General features: G+C 39.1%; 1 long non-coding RNA gene across 1 annotated transcript in view; it reads right to left on the bottom strand.

The window, feature by feature from the left end:
- Window positions 1-23,511, bottom strand: part of LOC149782389 (uncharacterized) — a 36,426-nt gene extending 12,915 nt beyond the window's left edge. The window contains exons 1-3 of the long non-coding RNA XR_016414586.1: window positions 23,152-23,511; window positions 22,529-22,650; window positions 11,672-11,786 (exon numbers count right to left, since the gene is read on the bottom strand). This is a non-coding gene — a long non-coding RNA (uncharacterized LOC149782389). The remainder of the gene's footprint in view (window positions 1-11,671; window positions 11,787-22,528; window positions 22,651-23,151) is intronic.
- Window positions 23,512-24,706: the final 1,195 nt, after the last annotated feature.

The following is a 24,706-nucleotide window of genomic DNA, read 5'->3' as shown; positions in this document are numbered from 1 at the left end:
AAATGTCGTATAGTGTCGTCAGTGTAGAGTTGACTGATGGTCAAGTCAAGAAATTACGATCAAAGTCGGCTAAACAATGCGGAACCACAATAACGCTGAAGCCGTCACAGATGGCAGGTGGTAATCATAAGATATCGTTGACGGCGCGTCAAATAAAACATTTCAATGATGCGATGAAGAATAAAAAGGGTGTTCAAATAGATTTTTCGGCCGCAGCAATTAAAAACATGGAAAAGACCGGTGGGATATTTCCGCTGTTAGCTGCGATTCCGGCATTGATTGCCGCGGCCGCACCAGCAGTGGCTAAGGCGGCGGCGTTGGGGGCCGTTGGTACCGCGGCGGGGATGGCATTGAAGAAGGCAACCGGGAAAGGCTACAAAAAAAAACGACCCGTAGCCGGAAAGGGTCTAAGACTACCGGGAACCCCGTATTCATGGTACTCGGGAAAGGGTCTAAGACTACCGGGAACCGTTTATTAACTCGGGAGTCAATGACTCCTGAGTCTATGACTCCAATGTCTAATTTTGATTTAATAGACGCCGCAAACGCGCTAGCGATAAAAAACTTCAGAGGTGTTTTTATGAGGGATCAATTACCGGCGGCACCAAGGAATATTGAAACCGGCATAATTAACCTCGATGGATCCTCCGGAGCGGGAACTCATTGGGTTGCGTACGCGATTGATCCGCGTGCGATCGTCTATTTTGATTCATACGGGTTAGCCCCACCAAACGAATTCATGCGGTATATCCGGGCGTGTTCAGCCCGGGTTTTTTATTCCACGCTGCCAACACAGCGATTAAGTGACCCACCGATATGTGGCCGTGAGGTATTGAACGTACTTGCGGCGATTTCATCATCGCGAAAACCACCTCATGTGGTTGTAAACGAATACACTAGTGGGGTCGTAGAAGCTCAACGGATTTTAGAGAATAACATTTACAATAATAATGATTGATATTTGGGGACGATCGGTTTCGGCGCTGAAAGAATCCACGGAAACAGCCGCCACCGATGACATAAAAAAACTAATTGAGGATGAAATCGCTGATACGTTGAACTTAACCAGTGTTGACCCAGATGAAATAGTTGTATTTCAAGACCGCCAGGGTAAATTGAAATCCGGTAATGTGTCACTGAATGATGTTTTAATACGACAGCGTGATGCCGACGAGAACACTATCGCGCTGTATACCAGCGACGGACGACTCAAACCGGGTCGAAATATAGTGGAGATAGAGAGAATGATAGAATTAATCCGAGACGGTGGTATAAGGTTGAATAGATCAATAATCGAACTCGAAGGGCATGTGAAAACAACTATCGATAGATTTTTTGGGTACCCGATAGTATTCGAACCAAATCTTGCAACAATAAAAAATACTATTTTGGAGTTTACGACGCTGTCGGGCCAATTTTACACGTTACGAAAAAATGTTAACAGGATCGATGACAACTTTGATAAATTCCTTGGTAAAAAAAATACCAAGCCGGATGAAATCACAATAACTATAAATGATATCACTGCGTATGGACAGGAAATAGAAACAATCAAAACTGATGTTGCAACAAACAAAAAGGGTGTAGACGCGCATGAACGGGAAATAGAAATAATCGGCGCTAATGTTGCAACGATCATAAATAATGTAGACTCGCATGGACGGAAAATAGAAACAATCAAAACTGATGTTACAACGATCATAAATAATATAGACGCGCATACACAGGAAATAGGAATAATCAAAACTGATATTGAAGCGAACAAAAAGGGTGTGGACGCGCATACACAGGAAATAGGAACAATCAAAACTGATGTTGCAGCGAACAAAAAAGGTATAGACGTGCATACATATGAAATAGAAACAATCAAACTTGATGTTGCGGCGAACAAAAAAAGTATGACCGAGAATACACGGGAAATAGAAACAATCAAAACTAATGTTGTAACGATCATAAATAATGTAGACGCGCATAGACAGAGAATAGAAACAATTAACACTAATGCTATAGCGAGCAAAAAAAGTATAGACGTGCATGAAGGGGAAATAGAAGTACTCAAAATTAATGTTATAGCAAACAAAAAAAGTATAGACACGCATATACAGGAAATAAATACACTCATTACTAGGGTTGCAGCGAACAAAAAAGATGTGGACACGCATATACAGGAAATAGGAACGATTAAAACTGATGTTGAAGCGATTAAAGACGGACTACCGAGAGTAGCAGAGCAATTCGAAAAAATAAAAATCCCTCATGAGAACATCATCAACACAGTATACACAATTCGGCATGGATCATTCGATTGGACTCCTACACAGAATACAGTAAATATTACCGCAACTGTTAAGGGTATTTATCGATTGACACTGGTTTCAATGATGCAGTTTAATATATTATCGTCGAGTTCATCCGGGTTTAACAATACAATATCAACAATTATAGACAGGAACGCAACTGAACAGTTTACAATTTATGCCGTTGATAGAAATCTAGCCCGGGCAAACATTACATGGTATGTGGAATTTGCAGCGAATCTAAGTAATTAAAAACACTAGCTCTTTTAAAATAAAAATGACCACCAAGGAAGTTGAATCAGAGGTATCACCGACGTCACATCAATATCGATTCGATACCGCAAAAGAATTTTCCGCGAACTTGAAAACGCTTTCCGAACAATACCGTGTAAAAATAAAAAAATACCGTCGTAAAATAACCGCCATCGACGCGGTCGTGTACTCGGTGTCGGGTATAGTAGCTGGCGCCGGTGTTATTTTATCCACGGTGACCACGATAACCCCGATCGCTGTTCCAATCGCTGTCTCCGCGATGACAACAGTTGCTGGAATTGCCAACGCAATCACTAGGAAGATATCATCGTGTTTTCAGAAAAAACTCAACGAGTATACAGTAAAACATCAAATAGTATCCGACGCATACTCGAAATTATCCGGGTTGATCTCGTTATCGATTGATAATTTGTTCGTATCCGATGTTGAATTCTCCACGATGGTCCAGTTGTATAGCTCCGCGATGTCAAAAATCGAGGATTTTCAACTGGAAGCCGAAACCACCTGGTTGTTGAAATTAGACACTAAAGACAACGAATAATAATAATGTCGCTGAACCCCGAAGGGTTTCAATTACTTCAGCGGATCGCGGAGAACACCACTCCGGTACAAACAAATATGATATCAATAACGTCAACGAAACCCGAATTCAGTGTAAACTTTCCATCACCGGTTCCAGTAAAGGAAATAGCACTGGCAAAATTGCGAGTATATCACAGTTGGCCTAATATCCGAGCGGACGCATTTAACGGACAACAACCTAATAACTCGCTGGTTTTTGCACGGACAAATAAACCCGATGGGACCCCAGACTGGGAGGAGGTTACAATACCAACTGGGTCATACCAAATAGAACAAATCAATAAAGAATTTCAACGCAGGATAAAATCGATCACAGGAAAGGAATCAAAAATCGCTATTACGGTTCATGAACCGACGTTATCGTCGACGATTGAAATAAGCACACCGGGGTATATGGTTGATATTTATAACAGTTCAATAAGAACCATACTAGGATGGCCTGAGAATCCACCCGCGGACACCCCCCCATCAACTATCCTCAGACACGATAACGGAGATGGTGGTAGGCATATTGCTCCATACAACGTAAATATTGCATCGGTGATAGCGATTAATCTAGTGTGTGATGCTATCGAAGGAAGTTACCAGGTAGATACCAAGCAATCAAATCAGGCTCAACAGGGATATATCCTTTATTCGTTTTCACCAACAGCCCCTCCGGGATTTTTAATCGTTGAGAGTCCGATTAATCCGGTCTATATGCGATGCCATGATCGGTTTTTAACGAGAATTAATTTTAGAATTACCGATCAGTCAAATAACCTAATTGATCTGCAAGAGGAGGAGTTAGTGATCACTCTGTTTGTAAGATCATAAAGACTTTCATTGTAAATAACCACTTAGCAGCAGAGGGGGCGATGACATCGACGCGGTCGTCGATGTGCTTACCGGACGCTGACGACGCTGGGGATCGACGCGCAGAAGGTGTTAATTAAACCAAATGACGTTTGGACGATCCCCCAACGACGACGTCGTTTTTTTTTACCAGGCGCTGACGACACTAGATCGTTGAGTGCAGAAAGTAATAATTAAGCAAAATAACGATTGGACAAAATGTCCGATTCGCCCCCTCTGCTGCTCCTTCCCTATCCGTAGGCCATTTTTGAAACATGTCCAATCGACGGGCACAATCACAATAGTCAGGTAAGAAGACTGGAAAATGGTAGGGTTTGAACTTGGATTTCTCACTCGATTCTTGCTGCGGCGAAGTCATCCTTCTGGTGGGTGGCTATCCTCTTACAACCAATGTTTTATACCGACATGTCCATACGGCAAAGTAAAGTGGGTGGGAAGCCGCACTCGCTTCTGCTACACGATTTGATAGACTTTTTCCAAGGGTCGACTGACGATGTGGTGTGTGGGTAAACGTACAATCTTGTTGGGTTGATAGGTGGTCACTATCTCTAGACTGCAAGGCTTCTTTCAATATGCCAAAGTTGACCACTCGACTGGTACGATAATTCAGAGTAAGTCCTTTCACTTTACACTTCGTGTGCACTTCTCCTTGTTTGGCCCAGTATTCGTAGCCGTAATTTTTGGGACCACCACTAACGAAACTTAGAATCTTGTCATCGGGGTGCTTGTCTGTCCAGGCTCCTAAACGGTCTCCTTCGATGTCAGGGTGATGTTGACTCGGGTGATCGATATAAATGCAACTGTCCATGTCAAAGTACAAGACACGTTCCCCTAACAGTTCTAAAGCTTCGTACAATTTTAAGCGAGCATGAGCTGTCATGTAAGCTGCAATGATGACATTTCCAAAGGGGTCATCTTCTACAAAGTTCAGATCTTCTTCGTAATTCACCAAGATCAAATCCTCACGAACGACATCCACGTGTTTCATGAATTTGGCTTTGTCGTGAATCATCTGAAAGTAGCGGGAAGGTTCGGTCAAATACTCCGTCTTGGGTAAACACGGTCATTGTGCCATTTTACCCCACAAGCAATTTAACATCACTTTGGCAAACGATCGCCTGCCTTCGTTTTTCTCAATGTGATCTGAAGTAATGCCTTCTTGTGCCCAGAATTTCTCTCTGAATGTCTTTTGGTCTTCGGGAGTGTGACACCAGGACAGATAGCCACTGGCTTCTTGCTCAGTTTCAAAAAGGCATCCACGTAGTCTGCGAAAATGCCTTTCTGCGTGGGGTCACCCTTGTGGAATTATTGTGTCTTGGGAAAGTGGCAAATTTCGTACACTTCTAACAGTTGGTATCCCATGTTCAGAGCTTTGAACAATTCTACGCTGACCCATGTCCCCGTCAAGGCCCGTTCTTCCTGGGTGTGATGACAAGGTTGATCTTGGTTGCACGTTTCAGCACAAGTACGGCACAAAGGAACATAAGTTTGCCTTGGCAATGGCGAGGTAAGACGGGATGGTATAGGTTCGTGGGAGGCAAAACTTTGCACTTGATCAAGCCTTCGTATTGTCGAATGTTTTTTAGGTCGATGTGTTCGGTGAACAATTGTGGGTGCCCTGCAGGAAAGCAACAATATTTGCACACGTAGGGATACAGTGAACACACGTCCAAGTATATGATTTCTTCTCCTTTCTCTTCGTCAGCTTGGTACAGCAAACAGGTGGCATTGGTCCTTCCTCCGTACAAACTATTACTTGGGTTCAGGGGGTCCATGAACTGGTAACTTTCCATGAGGCGTTTAAACTCGGGATCGGTGTTCAAACGGTGATTGTATTTGTGTTCCCACATTTCCACCACTTGGTATCCTTCCTGTTCTAACTTTAGGCGTGGCTGACAAATGGCCTGGTACAAGTCTTCCATGGTTCGTTGTAAGAACTGATTTTTAGTGCCGCGGTCAGGGTAACAGACGGGACATCCGTGAAATAAGCAACCGTTAAACTCGTACATGACCTTGGGGTTTTCTAAGTCCCAGCCATTGACCGAATGCATTCCGATGATCTTTCGCCCTGTCCGTTGCGGGCATGCTGAATCCATTTGTCTTCCTTGTCGCACAAGTAATGCAACCAGCATGGGGCTTTGACCGAGTATTGACGTTTGACATAGTTGGTCGTTTGAGGACTGATGACAGCCACAGTGTTTTCAAGCATGAATCGTTGTCGGTAGACTAAGGAACACGCTTTGGCAATGGTGCAAGCCTCTTTTAAATGATCAACCCCTCCATGTTCCATGAACAGTTCTCGAAATTTTCCACAGCATCGCCGTAAAATGTTCATGTCGGAACGACGATACTTTAGCATTTCTTCCTGAAAGTCGAAAGGGTCGGAGGCGTGAGCCTGGTACCAAGCGTAGAAAGTTTCTCGTTCGGTACGCATGTTGTCAGGGTCGTAATAGTGAGCCTGAGGCAAATGGGGTAGAACGGCGTGTTGATTGGCTTCTGTATTGAAAAAGTGTGGAAAGTACCCTTTAGCCATTTCTGTCATTCCAAACATTTTAGGCATTCAACTCAAAGGCATGGCTAAGTAGCTCATCGAATCTTTAAACTGCACTTGTCCCACTTGCATGAAAATGATTTTGGCTCCGTTCAAAGTGATTTTAGGACGCTCGATGCCACGTTCCGTATAACATCTCAAAAGAAACTGTCCATCATATCCGGAGAAATTGTGAGCCATCACCGTGGCATGACAATGACAATCTCCATAATAATGTTCGATGTCCTCTTGGCTCCACGTCTTGTCGATGGGGTCTAAGACCCATTGTGTGAAATCGGCTAGTGTGTTCGGTCCTTGAAAGATTTTTTCATGCCCTCCAGGAATCTTACTGCAGTGAGGGCAATAACTCAAGATAGGTTCTTGAATCACTTCTCGCACGCTCGATGAGCCACGCAGAAATTAGGAATGTGAATACTGATCTCTTGCATGCATTCGAAATCGAAAAAGATGAAATTGCCTTTCTTCTTCTTGTGACCATCCTCTTTCTCTGGTTGGGATTGGTATTTTTGTATGTAGCATTGGTGTTCCAAGTCCACAATGCAGTGACAAATGTGACATTTTTTCTTTCCTGAACATACGTGTGCCTTGGTACTGTTGATACATAGACCTTGTCCACACATTGGGCACAATCTCAGGAGTTGACAAGCACATTTCTTCTGTGAACCTTGCATCTTCAGATGTTGTTGGTAACAGGCAGGGCTGACAAATGTGCGCAGACAAGCAGGACAATGCACTGGTTCTTGCCCTTCGCTCAGACAGGGTTGAGAGGCCAAACATCCTGAGCATTTCGATCCACAATGTTTGTGTTGCTCTCGATTATTATAACCATCATAAGTCACATTTCTCACAGTAATATTTGTATCCCAGGAATCCAGTGATAGTGGTAATGGTATCGAAATGGTCATCGTGATGATAGAGGTGAATGTATTTTCCATCCTTAAAGTCTTTCCCTCGAAACAACAGAGACCCGCGCACTTCTTGAGGGTGCACTTGCAAGGTGTATCGTGGAGCTAGGGCATCTTGCAATTTTTGCATCTCAGGAATGCCACAGGATGTGTCTTTGGACAGGCATGCTTGTTGTAACAGAAGTTCTGCTTCATTTCGTTGTTTGGCTCGGTCCGATTTTCGAATGTTCTCCCAGGCTCTTTTCCATTCTACCGTGTCGTTCTTGTCGGCATAGGTTCATCCCACCACGATGGCTCGGGCTAAACACATGTGGTCTTGAAAATTGTTAATTTGGACAAGACTTGTTTTGGTAATGCGAAGGTTGTTGACCAATAAGGTCTTTCTGCATTGTCCGGTCCCTTGAGGAGGAGAGACGTGGGTCATGTCCAGTGTGGCTTTTCCATCGGTGATGTCAAACTGGTCATTAGATTGTTGCACGTGTTGAATCTTGTCCATGACTTTGGAAGTGGTCAATTCTGCAGGGCTGCTAAACTCGATCCAAACAGGGGATTTCAAGCCGTCATGTTGTATGGAAAGTCTCAAGTGATCATCTTCTTTGGGTTGACATTGTCGCTTGAGTGTGGTGAGCAAAGAATCCCACATGTCGGTGATGAACCCTTTTGCTTTCTCTAACAGTACTTCAGACTTGAAATCTTTAAACTTCACTGTGTATTTGTAAGCCGTAGTTCTAAATTTTCTAGAGGGACGCTTTTCCGTCTCTCGAATGTCATAGTACTTTTCAGGGTTGACTAAGGGTGGTAAACTTTGTTTAGAGGGTTTGGATTCTGGTTCACTCATGTCCTCTTCAAAATCACTGGCATGAATTTGTGCCAAGACTTCAGCCCTAATACGAGGCGATAGATCACGTTTCTGCCTCTTACTTTCTTCTTCTTTCTTCTCAAATGAATTGGATCATTTCATCTCGATAGCAAAAAGTCAAATGACTAAAGTTTAAACACCATGGATTAATTTATAGTCATAGCAGACCAGCGTATATAAAGGGTATGTGTCTTGTCCTTTCACTATTCATTTCACTCTCAAACTGAGCACAACAATGGAAGAGACTACCAAGATTGAACGTTTCATCAGAGCTTTGCGAGGGGTCATTAGAAAATTCTCTTCAGACCAGCCGAGGGACTACTCTCCTTCCTTTCAAGATAAAAGTCAAGATACTTGCTATATCTGTCAGAAGAAAGGGCATTGGTCTTCAGAGTGTCCAGACCGTCAAAAAAGAAAAAAAAGGGGTTAGAAGAGACAAAAGTCAAGATACCTGTTATTATTGTCAAGAAAAAGGACATTGGTCACCAGACTGCCCAAAAAAGAAACAAGAGGAGTCAGAAGAAGAGAGGGATTCTTCAGAGGAAGAGGAAGAAGAAGAGGAAGAAAACAGACAGGTGAAGAAAAAGAAACAGGAGAAGAAAAGAAGGGAAGAAAGTGAGGAGGAAGAGGAGGAAAAGACTATGACGGTGAAGAAATTAAAAAAACAGAGAGTGAACAATGAGACAGAATAAGTCTATGAACTTTTTAAAGTGCTCTGTTGTGAATTGTGAATTGTAAATATTTATAAAAGAATAAATTAATTATAAAAGGTAAGTGTCTTTGGGTTTTGATTTTAAAATAAGAACCTACACTCACGCACACTCATACACAGACAGGTACTATTGGGTAAAATGTTTTTTCTTAGTTATTGGCAATTGAAAGCCTATCTCTTTTCGAGAGACGTGGATGGCCCTGAAAAGGGCCTTTTTTGGTGTAAGGGGTGAGTTTAAACAATCAACTTTAACTGTCTTAAGCCTTTGCCATGGCCAAGGCCTACTTCTGGACTGCGTACTGTTGATGATGATTTCGTTGAAATCACTAAGGATGGTGCAGTAGGCGTAGTCACAGGGTTGGAGTGTTTAGCTTGGGAAGGTCGTATTCTCTTCGGCCGTAATAAAGAAGTCTGATACATCTGTTTCAGACTTCTTAACTAAAATGTCTAACAGTACCGTGACCGTTTGATTTTGACACCCTTGTTTCTTTGCTGCTGCGTCTTCTTCTTCTTGTTTTTTTCTTACCTCTTCTTCTTGCTGCTGTTGCTGTAGGAGAAAAGCTTGTTCCGCTTCCTTTTGCTGTTGTATAAATTTCTCCAATTCTTCTTTCTGTCTCTGTCTAAAATTTTCCATGTGCGGTAATGAAGGAGAAGGTGACGAAGGTTCAGGAACAAATTCTTGCAAGGTAAAAAAATCCACAAAATCCCAATTCACCTCTTCTGAAAGTAAGTCTGGGTTCCCTTGGGTAGTCTCCACCATCAGTGCACCCAAACTGATCGTTTTCTGAGTTTCCATCATGTTGAAAAACTGTCGCTTAGATTGACTACGCACAGGCGCTAGCGAATCTATATAGACTATGTGACGTCACAGACTGCTCTCTTCGGATTGGACGTGGGCTGACTGAATTTTGTAACGCGTGTTTGGATTGGTCAACAAACTCAATCCGTTTCAATCCTTCCTCCCCCTATAAATAAGTACAGTTCACTGCATTCCTTCACCTGTTACTCAGCACCCCAACATGTGGACCGATGTACAATCTTCAACGCTTGTGTCTTCGATGATGTTCCGGACGGACATATCAATGTATGTCCGATCCAACTGGACAGTTATCCACAGGACAGACACCAGCCTGTGGATGCGAAGAACCTTATGTGGAGCATCAAGGATGCCTCAAAAGAGTCTTAATCTATGGTCCTGCAGTCAGGCACAGCCTAAGGTCAAGAAGAAGATGTCACAGATGCCCTTTATGTTAAGGGTATATTAACATAAAACCAAAGGCCCTTTTCAGGGCCATTCCTATCTCTCGAAAAGATCTTGACTTTCAATTGCCTACCCCTTTTTTTATTTTTTTGTTTAAAAAAATAATAAAAAAATAGAGACCCCTCCCTGTTTCAATTTTCGCCTGTTCCATTTTCATAGACCCATCAGGTCGGGACCTTATTAAAATAGGGTCCCGACCCTGTTCCATTTCCCCTAGTCCCAAGACAGTCCCACGATTTATTCCCCATGTTCAATTTCCCTTGTCCCTAGAGTGAATAGTTTTTTTTCTTTCTCCCATGTTAAATTCCCCTTGTCCCTAGAATGGATATTTTTTTTCTTTCTCCCATGTTAAATTACATAGTCCCCAGAGTGGATATACCCTTTTTAACATGGAAGTTCCCTAGTCCCTAGACCGTCCCTATTCACTACTACCACTGTCATTACCAGCCTGAAACCAAATTTAATGCCATTTGTATAAATTCATTTCAAATAAATATTATGATATAGTTGAAGTGTAAAGTCAAGCAAGTATTCTGTTTGCAGATTTTACATTTTAGATATTATAGTAAAGTCATATTTTCTCTTGTTTAGTAAACTTTATTGCAACTGGTTCCAAAATAGTAAATCTTATTTAATGTTCATTCACCAGAATAGGTATTAATACAATCCCGAATTAACTGTATGGTACTAAAATATACCCTGATCTTGTGTGAGATTGTAATATACAGAACTATACCTCAAGACAACAATAATATATTGAATTTATATTGTATCAAGACTGTCATGGTTATGAACTCCAACTTTATTCAGGTTTTTTCATAATAAATGATCATCTTGTGCTATGGTTGAAAAGAAATCAAAGTTCAGTTTAACTCCATTCTCTCCACATTTGTAAGTTGTTAAGAGGCATACTCATCCTCAGTGTTATAGTAAAATGTAATCTTATTTGGATCAATCTTGGTGGTGTAATATATGAATGGAGAAAGAATATTATCATCCAGATTAAAATATGTTTTATTCAGACTCTACTAAAATTTTTAGTTGGATATGGGTTACGGAGCCTGATGTGTACGAACAAAGCAATGTGTACCATGACCTTTTTAATTTAACATTTTAAACTCCTGCAGAAGAAAGAGATTTTTTAGATCCATTAATCTGTATTAACAAAAACATTTCTTCAGTATGATTTTCAATTACTTAGTATTGACAAAACTCATATTTTAAAGTTGTTGTTTTTTTGTGTTTGGTTTGGCCTTTTATGGTAAACCAACACAAGTAAGTTATTTAGTGCCAAGGCACTTTAAGTATAGTGCCTTGCCCAAGGACACACCATGGTAGCTAACCCAGGTTGGTCTGATGGTAGAATTTGAACCTACCTTATTTCACAGGTCCAGAAAGCTAACCACTGAGCCACTACAGCTCCCCATCTTATAGTGGAATGCTGGTATACTTTATGATCAAGAAGGATGGGTTGGGGTATGCATGTTGCATCTGAAAAAAGTGATGGAATTTTTGTTTACATAATATTTTAGTCATACAATATGAATCATTTTCTATAGATTTAAGATGTATCAGATCAAGTTAAGAAAAATCATATATTCTGTTTCCTGGGAATGTACTAAAATTCACTGTTATTGTTTGATTTTTTGGTATTAAGCTTACTTGGTATTTTTTTCTTTTTAACTTGAATACCTAATTTGTTAACATCCTATTCTAAATCATCAGAGTTCTGTCTATTAAGTGACAACTGTTGATACATGTAGGGAAGTTTTTGTTTATATCTTTTGATTTTTGTGATTCTGGAAGTTGCAGTATTTGTTGTTGTATTATAACCATTTCAGTAATTTAATGAATGCAGAGTATACTGCTCTATAAATGAAATTTAAGTGAAAATAATGTAAAAGTATGTTTCACTGCAAATATAAATTGTTTAAAATAATATATCATTTATCATATGACTATTCAATTGTGGTAACTAGTATTCCATCCAATATCTATATATTAAAATATGTCTTTTCATACAGCTGGTGATCATTTAGATACAAGTCCAATTGAACATAATCAAATTATCAATGCAGGTGTTTTTATTAGTAGTAGTATTGCAAGTATAAGTGTTAGTATTAAGATTTCATATACAGGTATGATAAGTGTATCATAATGTTTAAATGATGCTCCTTGTTACAACATAAAATATGTTCATTGAAACAAATGGTTCACTGGTAAATTGGCAGCAAAGGTCTTCACTGAATTATGTTGCATAAACTATTTTACAATAAAACATATATGATGCATCTCAATTATGATGAATGTGAGGAGGAGGATTAATAATAATGCAATTTAAGTTATCTTCATAACATAAGTTCTAGCAGATGTGTAATTTTTATGTGGTTCATCATCAGTTTGAAACTGGTCTGTGATTTCTGGATCTGGACATACCTGGTCCCCTGCTGTTGTGCTGCTATGGTCTTTACAGTTCATTAGGATATCAGTTACACTTGGTTTACATTTAGAACCCCATGGGATGGAATGCCCAGTTTGAAACTGAGAGAATGGTTAATTATCCATAATATAACTCCTGCAGTTATTATTAGGTTTGATATCAAGGTCTTTCTTTAAAAGCTTTTCAACTCAGGTTCTGTTCTACCATACAGATAAATAAAATCAAATTCAAGGCTTTCAGATTTGTCCAGTTTGTTTCATGTGTTGCGGCAGACAGACTGTATATTGCCACTGTACCATATAAATATCAGTGCTTAGTCTGCTCTCAGTTGCTGTGGTTTGATTAGTTACAAGTGTCATCACATGTGACTAATTATTGACCAATGTAATGAAACTTGTATAATTAGAAGGCTGTATTTAAAAACTCTAAAGATCTTAAAAAGAAAATTGGATCGGGGTAAGTAAAACCTTTTACTTTGACCATTTGGCTAGAAAATAATTTTCAATAAGTTTAAATTGGATAATAGTAATATAATAATTAATTACACAAATCAGAATAAAAGCTATTTGCATATCCCCTTACAGCTGTTGCTTTTTCATAGTACTAAGTAGAATAAAGTATAGTTAAGACAGATAGCTTTAAGCTAGAATTAAACTCAAATAAATTGCAAGAAATCAAAACAAACCCAGGATTAAAACTAAAGAAATATCCCGTCATATATACCTTACATCAAATAAAGAAACTCAAGATGGATAACAACAAAATTAATGTCACATCATCAAATAGTTATCTCAGCTGCCTGGTCAACCTAAAGGCAGATAAACTAAGGCAAACTTACTCCGAAGCAGTCTCATCCCCCCTAAGAGAAAAACGACAGATACAGTTCTTAACGCCAATTTTCAACTCGACCCCAACTGACTCGATGAGTAGACTCTACCTGTCACCAAGCGTAAACGAGAATGTGGACAATCTACCGAGTAACCGCAAAACTACATCCGACATGAGTACCCAAACTGAGGAACAATACTCAACAAGCACAAAAACAACCCAGACCACGCTGGTTAAAAACACTAGCAGCCAGGGGACTCAAACTGAGAACCTACTAGATGAAACAGAACGCCCTCACCCTACCACAAATAAAGCAGTCACACACGACTCAACAAAAGGTAAGAATAATAGGAAAACCAAATCCCAAATACCAGTTAGAAAGAATAAGGAACACACTAACTGTCAGAATACAAGACCCAGCAAGCCGGTTATGGACAACGAAACAAAGTCAGCTAAAGAGACAAACACCAGGGGAAAAAAGACCAGTCTGCAAAATATCCAAAACAAGAAACACCCCGCTGAACTGACTCTCTTCGTCAAGGGAGTAAATTCCAAAATAACGAAGTTAGCCTTTAAAACCATAGCATGGCAATTGAACAAACATCACCAAGGAGAATTCACGCTTAAAAGCACTAGAGACGACTTGCTGATAATCAAATGCACCACTGAACAACAGATTGCCAAATATATGGAAATTGAAAGAATAGACCAAATAAATGTTCAGGTCACTAGACACAACAGAACAAAACAACACATAGACCCAAACCCCCCAAAAACACACAACAAAGGAGTCATATACGTATCAACTCAAAATAAAACCAATGAAATAGTAGACTACATAAGGAGTAAAGGACAGGAAGTAGAGAAAGCAATCCGCCTAAAAACAAGAAGGGGAAAGGATAGCACTGCAGTGGTACTCTTTTTTAAGGGCGCCACCCCAGAAACTATCAAAATAGCCGAAAAACTCGAGGCTAAAAAAATTTTTGCTTTCAAAAACAAACCACGGTTCTGTGGCAACTGCAAAAATTGGGGGCATTACTCTAAGAGTTGCGGAAACCTATTCCGGTGCAATCAATGTGGTCTTCACCACCCAGACCGGAAAACATGTAGCGCCACCAATCAGCACTGCGCTAACTGTAGTGGTAACCACAAACCAAACCACGCAGAATGCCCCAGGGCTCTTAGAGAAGCCCTAATAGTTGAATATATGATCTCCCATGGGGTAAACTATAAGCAGGCCAAAACAAAAATCAGGATACCAAAAACAAAATAAATAGGTAGCACCCTCACTGGTAGGAAACACGCATAAAACGAAAACAACAGTAAATTAAACAAACTATTAAGACTTTTTGCACTAGAGATGGATTCCAGAGCAGAAATCAAAATATGGCAATGGAATGCACGCGGCCTTAGGGCCCACGCTGACCAACTAAATAACAAAATACTTGAACAGGAAAGAAAACCAGATGTTATATGCATACAGGACACCCACCTAAATGATACCTCACGTATCCCAAACATCATAGGCTACAACACAAAATACCTAAAGCATCGATCCCCCACAGCAAGAGGAGGGGGGTTAGCAACCTTTGTTAGAGATGGAATTACATCAGAAATGCATAAATTAACAGATAGTAGACCGCCCAATGACTTCAAAATACAGATAGTCAAAATAACCGCTCAAACTAAGCAGGTACTAATCGTTAACCTCTATGAAACAAATGAGCAGCGCAATTTAAGTGCAGATGAAACAATCAAAATGATTAAAGACTGTGGAGAATGGGTGGTAATATGCGGGGACTTCAATGCGCACAATGAACTATGGGGGAGTCAAAAGACGGACATTAAAGGAAAAATTGTAGAAAAATGGGCACAAAAATGCAACTTAGTTTTTCTAAACAACGGAATGCACACCCGGATAGATGACAGAACAGGCCACACATCAGCAATAGACCTATCTCTATGCACACCAAGATTAGCAGGCATTTCTGATTGGCAAGTTGATGAAAGCGACCCTATGGGAAGTGACCATTACCTTATAAATATAGAAATACAAATTAGAATACCTCAAAATAAAGCGTCCTTCACACCAAGATGGAAATACGAACAGGCCAACTGGATTAGGTTCAAACAGATAGGTGACTCAATCGACCCAGAAACCATATATCACCGGGACATTGACACCTTTAATGACAAATTAATAGAAACCATTAACACAATGGCCCAAGAAACAATTCCTAAAACTAAAGGAGTAGCACCCAAACCCACGGTGCCCTGGTGGAATAATGAATGTAAAATAGCAATTAAAGAGAAAAAAAGAGCTCTAAACAAATTCAAAAGAACTAAAAATAATAGGGACTTTAACTACTACAAGGAAAAGGAAAAAACTGCCAAACAAACTATTATGATAGCTAAACAAAACTCATGGAGAGAATTCTGCTCAAAACTAGATATTAACACAAAATCGAAGGAGGTGTGGCAAAGAATTAAAAAAATGAGAGGCAAAACTAAATCAATAACCCCCAACATACCTGGACAAAACAACAAACATAAGGCAGAATTATTCGCAAACTATTTCGCCAACATGTGTAGCAATACCAACTTAGAGGATAAGTTTAAAAATCATAAAAGGCAATTTGAGGAAAGCAACTCTGACAACATAAAGGAAGCAGGAAATAATGACGGCCCACTAAACCTTCCGTTTACAGAAGCCGAATGGAGAAAGGCCCTCGCCGGCAAAAAGACCACATCCCCCGGGGAGGATACTTTGGGGTATGAAATGTACAAGAACCTACCCAAAAAACTTGTCACAATTGCACTTAACCTCATTAATAAAATATGGGAAACCGGTACCATACCTATAAGATGGAAAAAGGCAGTAGTGGTCCCGATTCTTAAGCCTGGAAAACCCTCAAGCGATATAAAATCATACAGGCCCATATCACTAACAGACAATATATGTAAAATAATGGAAACTATGGTAAACAACAGGCTGAAATACCATTTAGAAAGCAAAGGACTACTAGCTAATACACAGAGCGGGTTTCGCAACTACCGAAGCACAATAGACCAACTCATGAGACTAGAAACCGCTGTCAAATTAGCATCTAGAGAAAAATTTTAAAAATCCAGATATGTTACAGCCATCTTCTTAGACATGGAAAAAGCATATGATCTAATGTGGACTAAGGGACTGATAAGTAAACTTAAACCATACGGAATAACTGGCAATATATACAAATTTATTGCTAACTTCCTAACCGATAGAAAGATACAAGTCAGACTAGGACAAGACTACTCCGAACGATACAAACTGGAAAATGGCACGCCACAATGAAGCGTAATCAGCCCAACTTTATTTAATATAATGATAAACGACCTGGAAACAGCGGTAAAACCCAACCACCTTGACTTATCCCAATTCGCCGATGACAGCGCCGTATGGAAAACTGGCAACCCAGCCAGCAGAGAAACGACCAAGCACTTACAAAAAGGACTAAACGATATAGGAAATTGGACAGATAAATGGGGATTTAAATTGTCACCTCTAAAAACAGTAGGCATAGTTTTCAATCCGGGAGGTGGCCACCCCCCACCCACTCCAAACTTAACCCTAAAGGGGGTACCCATCAAATTCGAAAAACAAGCGACACTCCTAGGTATGGTATTCGACCACGAACTCACGTGGGCAGCTCATATCCAAGAACTCGTAACGAAGTGCAAACGAGACATCAACCTCCACAGAAACCTCAGAGGGGTGAATTGGGGGGTTGATCAAAAAACACTCGTTACCCTATATAGAGCACTTATAAGAGCAAAATTGGACTACGGTTGCCAGGTATATGGAGCGGCGAACGCCACGTTACTAAAGAAACTAGACACAGTCCAATCAAAAGCGCTAAGGGTATGCACCGGCGTCCTAAATGGTACCCCCACACAAGATATCTTAATAATAGTAGGAGAACCCCCGCTAGACCTAAGGCGGAAGGAATTGATGCTGCGATACTCGACTCGAATATCAATACACCAACCCAACCACCTCACGCTACAAGCCCTCTTAGCATGCGACAAACCATTCGATACAAAAGGAAAAAATAAAAAAATACCTAGTGGGAAAATAATTATAGAATTAAAAAGGAAATTTCAAATCGCAAATATCAACCCAGAAAAAATAAGGTACTACCCAGACCCCCCGCGGACCTGTCCCACACCACAAATAGATCTTAGCTTACGTAAACTAGGACAAAAACAAAATGACCCGATAGGACTAAGAGCATCAATACTAACGTACGTTGACAACAAATACAAGACATACACGCAAATCTTCGCAGATGGATCAAAAACCAAAAATCCAAATAAAACTGCAGCAGGGATAGTGATCCCAAAATTAGATGTCGCCGTTGGAAAAAGACTCCCAGACCAATGCGCTATATACACAGTAGAATTCATGGCAATACTAATGGCATTAACATACGTCAAAACATACCCCACAACTAAGGCAGTCATTCTAAGCGACTCTTACAGTGTACTACAATCGTTAGCAACAGACCAATCCAAGAGCAGACCTAATATGATTAATCATGCAAGATCGCTACTTAAAGAGATTGAAAAAAACAACAAACACGTTGAATTCGTATGGATACCCTCTCACATCCATAATCCCAGGCAATGACAAAGCAGATGCAGAAGCAAAAAATGCCACAAACGAACCAAAAGCCCAAAATATAGCATACAGTGTCACTGAAATCAATAACATGGGACAAGATCAATGACATGTGGCAAGAGCTATGGGAAAAATCGGATGCAGTCTAATACACACGATGATGAAAAAAGTAAGTAGAAAAGTCGAAAGTCCGACCTTCAAAAATCCATACGATATAACAATAATAAATAGAATAAGAACAGGTAAAACACTATTGGCAGGATGCGCAGGGAAACACATAAAAAGGGGACCAACCGAAAACTGCCCCTACTGCCCAACTCCAGAAACAATCGCACACTTAATAAATATATGCCCCAAATACAACCAGGAAAGGGCCGAACTAAAATCTCAACAGGAACAAATAGGAGAACGGTGGACATACCCGGAGTTACTTGTGGCAAAAAACAATAACATAGGAATGACCTATAATAACATCATGACATTCATTAACAAAATAGGCAAAAGAGGACAAATCTAAACCGAATGAAGGGTTGGGTATAAAGAGAGACCATGTAAAGAAATTAAAACCAATAAACCTAAAAGATCGAACCAAAAAAGAAAAAAACCAATCAAAATATTACAAATCACTGTTTGGGAATTGTGACGGCCGGCTCGGGCTAGTGGGTTCACAGACTGACACCGCCGCTCATAACCCGAACAATAAAAACCAGATAAGGACGAATATTACAAAATCACTGTTTTGGAATTATAATGGCATGCTAGGCCCCGTAGGTTCAAAAAAAAAAAAAAAAAAAAGAAAAAAAGGAAAAAAAAAAGAAAAAAAGGAAAAAAAAAAAAAACAAAAAAAAAACAAAAAAAAAATATTAAAAAGTAAATCAAAGACCAGTCAAAATATTACAAATCACTGTTTGGGAATTGTGACGGCCGGCTCGGTATCGTGGGTTCACAGACTGGCACAGCCGATCATAACCCGAACAATAAAAACCAGATAAGGACAAAATATTACAAAATCACTGTTTCGGAATTATAACGGCATGCTAGGTCCCGTAGGATAAAAAAAAAATAAAAAAAATAAAAAAAAATAAAAATAAAAAAAATATACATTAAAATAAATCACAAATAGCTAAGCTAAACAAAAATAACAGGTAAATAGCCAAGTGGTCAAAGCGAAGGGAAACAAAGGCAATCAAACCACCTCCCTCGAAGAAAACATCTCACGGCGAACATGGCAGTATCAAAAGGACGAGAAGACCAAAATAGAAACGGACACAGGATAAGGCAGAAAGAGCTGAAATAAAGAAGAGCAGGAAAAGGCACAGGATGAAGTTAAACGTCCTAAGGCAGTAAAAGAAGAAAGAACAGGACACTTGCAGACCTTGGGGAATGAAGGCAGAAACAATGAAAAGAGTATGCCTCAAATAATCAAACCACCCCCACCCCCCAGTATGAAAAGAATTGCCTTCCCGAAATCAAACAAAAGAAATAAGGCCACCCCCACCCACATCTACTTATAAGTGTGAATGAGAAAGTGAGCGTGAATGTGTGTTGTCGGAATATGTGGGAAAAGCAGAAAAACGAACAAAAATGTCTATAGCCATCACACAAATATAGCATACACACTCCCTACCCACCTTTTTTTTCTTTTCTTTTCTTTTTTTTTTTCTTTTTTACAAACAAATTTTACCACATAGGGCTTTCATTCTGACCCACGAAAGCCCTCTTTTGACCAACAACTTACTGGCCCTGAAACACACTGATTGGTTTAAAGCCACACGTACGAAATACTTAACCAAATTGAGATCTCCAAAACAAAATAAAGGGCTACTAAAAGCCTACTAGATGTGAAAAAATTTTCGGAAAATTCAAGTACGCAAAGTACACAAAATTTAATAGACCTTACAAAAGATAGGAAAATTCACAACTCAGGAATATCTGAAGCGTATGTGACAATCACATGTTTGGCAAGATAGTACAGGAATAGCCCAATAAATATAGGGAACTGGGCATTGATTGCAACGAAAATTTCATAATACTGCTGCTGGTGTGCTTCGGTTACTGCCTGAAATGAGAGAGGAAGGAGATGCAGGATGCAGAAACAGACCACCAACGGAGTACAACGATGGAGAAGGTTGCAGCGATGAGAGCCTGGGCGGGACCTTTTGGGGCACCTGGGCTTCGGCTTACTTGCTTGGGGGCATTGTATAAGTTAATCGCTAAATTCAAAAAGTACACAAACGTGTACAAACTAAACAGTCGCACATACCGAAAGGTGCACGTGACTTTAATCCAATGAATGAATGAAATGTGTGCTAGAGGGTAGGGTTAGCAGTTATACTCCCAATTATGTTTGTGATGAGCAAAAGCAGCTGCACAAATTTGAGCTTTTAGTTTGGTTCTGGTAGGGTCAAAGGATGCAGGTACATTTTACATTCATTTTTTACTAGAAATAGCTATTTTCAATATTTTTCTGTGACAAGGCAACTAAAAGAATCAGTATGTGCCTTATGCATGAATAAAGTTCACTAGTACTATAACAAATTAGCATACTTTTCATCACCCCTCTACCATCAAGATTTTTTTATATTTACCTCTGTAGCAGACACAAATAAAAGTCGGCAGCTCATTTGCAGACTAAGTTACGCATATGATCTCCAATGCTCATCTAACTGTGACAGGCAGTCACCAACAAGCCAACCTATTTCCATGCCTAACTCAAAGTAAATCTGAACCACATTATAGATTTAGCTTATGTGTAAATTTATAAATGCTAGGCTTGTGATAATTAGGTTCATGCCTTCTACCTTAAAAATTAGAGGGATGTCAAAATACGAAACTATCCAGTGAGACCTATGATGTTAATTTTAATCCCTATGGGATTTGTGACATAAAAAACCCAAATGCTTTATGTATTAAAAGGTAACTAATGGGGGCAGGATCTGCAGTGAATCAATGGTTAGTATGCTAGACTCCTGATAAAAATGTTTGTGTTAAAATCCTGTTATCAAGTCAACCAGGTTACCTACTGCAATGTACCCTTGCCTTACTCCAATTCCCTCAGTATTCAGTAAACAACTAGTGTTGCTGTACATAACAAAACCAGTCCATATTGATTTTACATATTTTACTAAATCCTGACAAAAATAATTCTCTAAATAAAGAATGATTAATATGTGATGGTCTCACATGTAATCAAACTCTTCCAAGCTTTTAATGATATGAACCGATTTATCAATGTTTATCAAATTTGCATGAAAAACTATTTCTTATTTGTCATCAAATATGTTCAATGTTTTGATCATATAAGCATTTCTGCTACATTAGATCAAAATAATCTTTTTGTCAGAAATAGAGCCCTTATAGTATTTGCAAGGTCAACCAATCAGATGCAGAATTTGAGTTTAATATGAATGAATATTTTTTTTACAAAATTGCTCTTTTGCTATATCTTGATGAGATAAATCTATTCACCAAGTCTGATGAAATTAATGAGAAATAGTTTTAAGAGCAGTAGCAAGAATGGCTAGTGAGATGTAGAACCACCACATTATATGCATAGATTTTGCTTATAGCCTCAGACATACAAGCAAATAATTAAACAAGTCAGATCTAAATTGGATCATAAACACTGTTGTGCAAATCATAAGAAACTCTGCCAATCAGATGCAAGGTCACTTCACTACCATACCTTTATCACACTCATAATAAGCATCATTGTGAAACTTGACTCTATAAGCCCAATGGCCAAGCATGATCAAACTTGAATCAGCAGTAGTGGTTATAACCTCATGTATTTGTATGCATCTTCACTTCTTCAATCTAGATCTCATTTATATAAGCATGTATTCTACGTTTAGTAAAAACTGCACTACATGTATAAATATTGCATGCGGTGGTAACATACTCAGATGAAAGATCACCTTATTATTATTAATGGTTAACACTCATCAAACTTCAAGGACAACTTAATGATTTTAGCCTATATTGTGGAAGTATGGCTTTTAGGCTGGTTAAAAAACTCAACTAATCTTATACATGATCACATGTATATACTTGGATTTTGCTCATTATTAGATTTATCCAAGATGTTGATTTAAGCCCAAAACCAAGTTTTATATAAACAAATTGATCAGAACTATGGACTCCAAAGTAGCTAATTTCTTACTGTTGAAAGACAGAAGGGGATGTGAAATAAATAACACACTCTGGACCATTACATAAACCCACTTAGCCTTTTGACCAGTTGAGATAAAATATCAACAATAATGTTAAATAAGATTGATAAATTATGTTTTCTCACATTACCTCTAGCCCTTTTCAACATGGATGGTATTTTTCTTCCACATATGTTAGCTCTTAATTAGTGGCCCTTTCCCATCATGAATGTTGTAGGTGAAACTCTCAGAATTAGGCTTTTTAATTTATATCTGTAGAAGAAAAAAACTATTGGTCTGCATATATCAATGTCACCATTTCTGTATTAGATTAAAATACCATATGTGTGTGTGTGTGTGTGTGTTAATTTTAGAATTTAAGCAAACTTGTCTCCATGTGTTTATTTTAAAACTGATGATGATAACACATAACAGGTTCAATGGATAAAATGTTATTTCTTACTTCTTACAACTGCTCATTATATCTGAATTTACATTCAATGTTTGTTTTAATTAACATATTTGGGATATTGGGCAAATTATTTATTTTGTAGTTTATCATTATATCATTTACCAGTCTTTTATCATTCAAATATGTAATATAGTACCATTATACTGACTTCATATTCTATATGATATCCCAGCAATACATATTAAGCAGATAAGTGCAAATAAAAATGTTCAGAATGTAAAATTTACTCCAAGCTCAAAGAAGATCAGCAAAAGATAATATCCAACAAATTACCAAACAAAAAGCGAAGTTAACGCAGTTACCTTTATTATGACGTCTCCAACACCAACGGTACTGTACAGCCACGTCTTCTGAGTTTTACCGTCATCTTGTCTTTCAAACCAGAATTAATTTCTTGAGCTCTTACAAAATGAAGAAACTTTTAAATACTATAATTTAAGCAGCTTCTTTACATGCCATCAGATAAATTATGGCACAGTGTTATGTCTGTCAGCAAAACGCAACTTCACATTTGGACGGCGCGCTGTGTGGGCATCGCCGACACAGCAACTGACATGAATTCTCTATTAGCAGACAATGATTCGGAATAAATCCTTCGCAAATCTAACATTCTCGATTTTTCATAGTTCCACTTTTCATTGTTGCATCTGTTTGATTGTACAATTGCTAATGATGTTCAATGAATCAACTTCAATTCATCTGCTGTCTGAAATCCCGGTTCAGTTGGTATTTTCTTCCGCGCATGATGCCGTGTAAATAAAAGATACGGTCGACATTCAAAGTGGTTTAGGTTAATTTATTATTTTTCTTTATTAAGGTCATTTGCAGAAAGTGTTTCGCTAGGGTGAGAAAAAAAAATATAACAAAAAGAAAACTTTCTTTTCCAACGCTAATACTGTATATATTTCAATTTGTGATTGATGCTATAAATAAAAAAAAATGATAATAAAGCATTTTAGCCCGTGGCTTCGGCACGGCACTCGTTTTTGTGGGTTTTTTAAAATGTTGTTAGTGTTGTTTTGGGGTTGTTTTTTGTGTGTGTACCACACTAAAAAACATACCAGGTATTAGGCCTAACGTAGGAAAAGAAATTATCCTCTATTTATTACTATTCTTACTGTCAAATGACGCAAAAGTGATCAAATTGCTATTAAGATTTTGTTTTGTATAACACTTACCGCTCGTTTTCCTCGAGATAAAGCAGCCACTTCAAAATGATTATAAAATCTGTGACAGATGAAAAACGTGGTTTAAATAATTCGTAATCGCCTGCCTTAAAATACTGTAGGAATTTGCTAATGTATTTCATGGCCCTCGTTTGAATAGATACCAACGATCATGTATATCGACCAAATTTTGTATATTCCTGCCCACAATCATGTATTTTGTATTAAACCGTATATTACACGAGCGCTCTGTGGCAAACTCGGGGGGGGGGGGGGGGTCTCTATTATACCCAGAGGCGTAGCTATGATATTTTGCGCCCGGGGACGAACTATAAAATTGGCGCCCCAGCCCCCTCCCCGTTTAATCACATTTTTGAATATTACCCTTGTTTACTTATTATAATGTAACGTTGTAAGCCTCATTTTGGCGCCCCTGTACCTTGGCGCCCGGGGACATATGTACTACCCTTCCCCCCCCCCCCCCCCCCCGCTACGCCTCTGATTATACCTGCTGTATCAGTTGAGAAATATATTGAACAGATCAGGCCCCAATACTCTCGCTCTGAAAAACATTAAAATAATTATATGCAGAATATCGGTAGGTCTCCCTCTTGCCGAAAATGTCAGCACCATATATATTTTGCAAGTAATGTAATGGGTATAATAACACACACACACACACACACACACA

This window comes from Sinohyriopsis cumingii, chromosome 15, assembly GCF_028554795.1.
Source record: "Sinohyriopsis cumingii isolate HCF-2022 chromosome 15, ASM2855479v2, whole genome shotgun sequence".
NCBI lineage: Eukaryota > Metazoa > Mollusca > Bivalvia > Unionida > Unionidae > Sinohyriopsis > Sinohyriopsis cumingii.
Note: the sequence above shows the minus strand (reverse complement) of the source record. Positions and strands in the feature narration are given on the sequence as shown.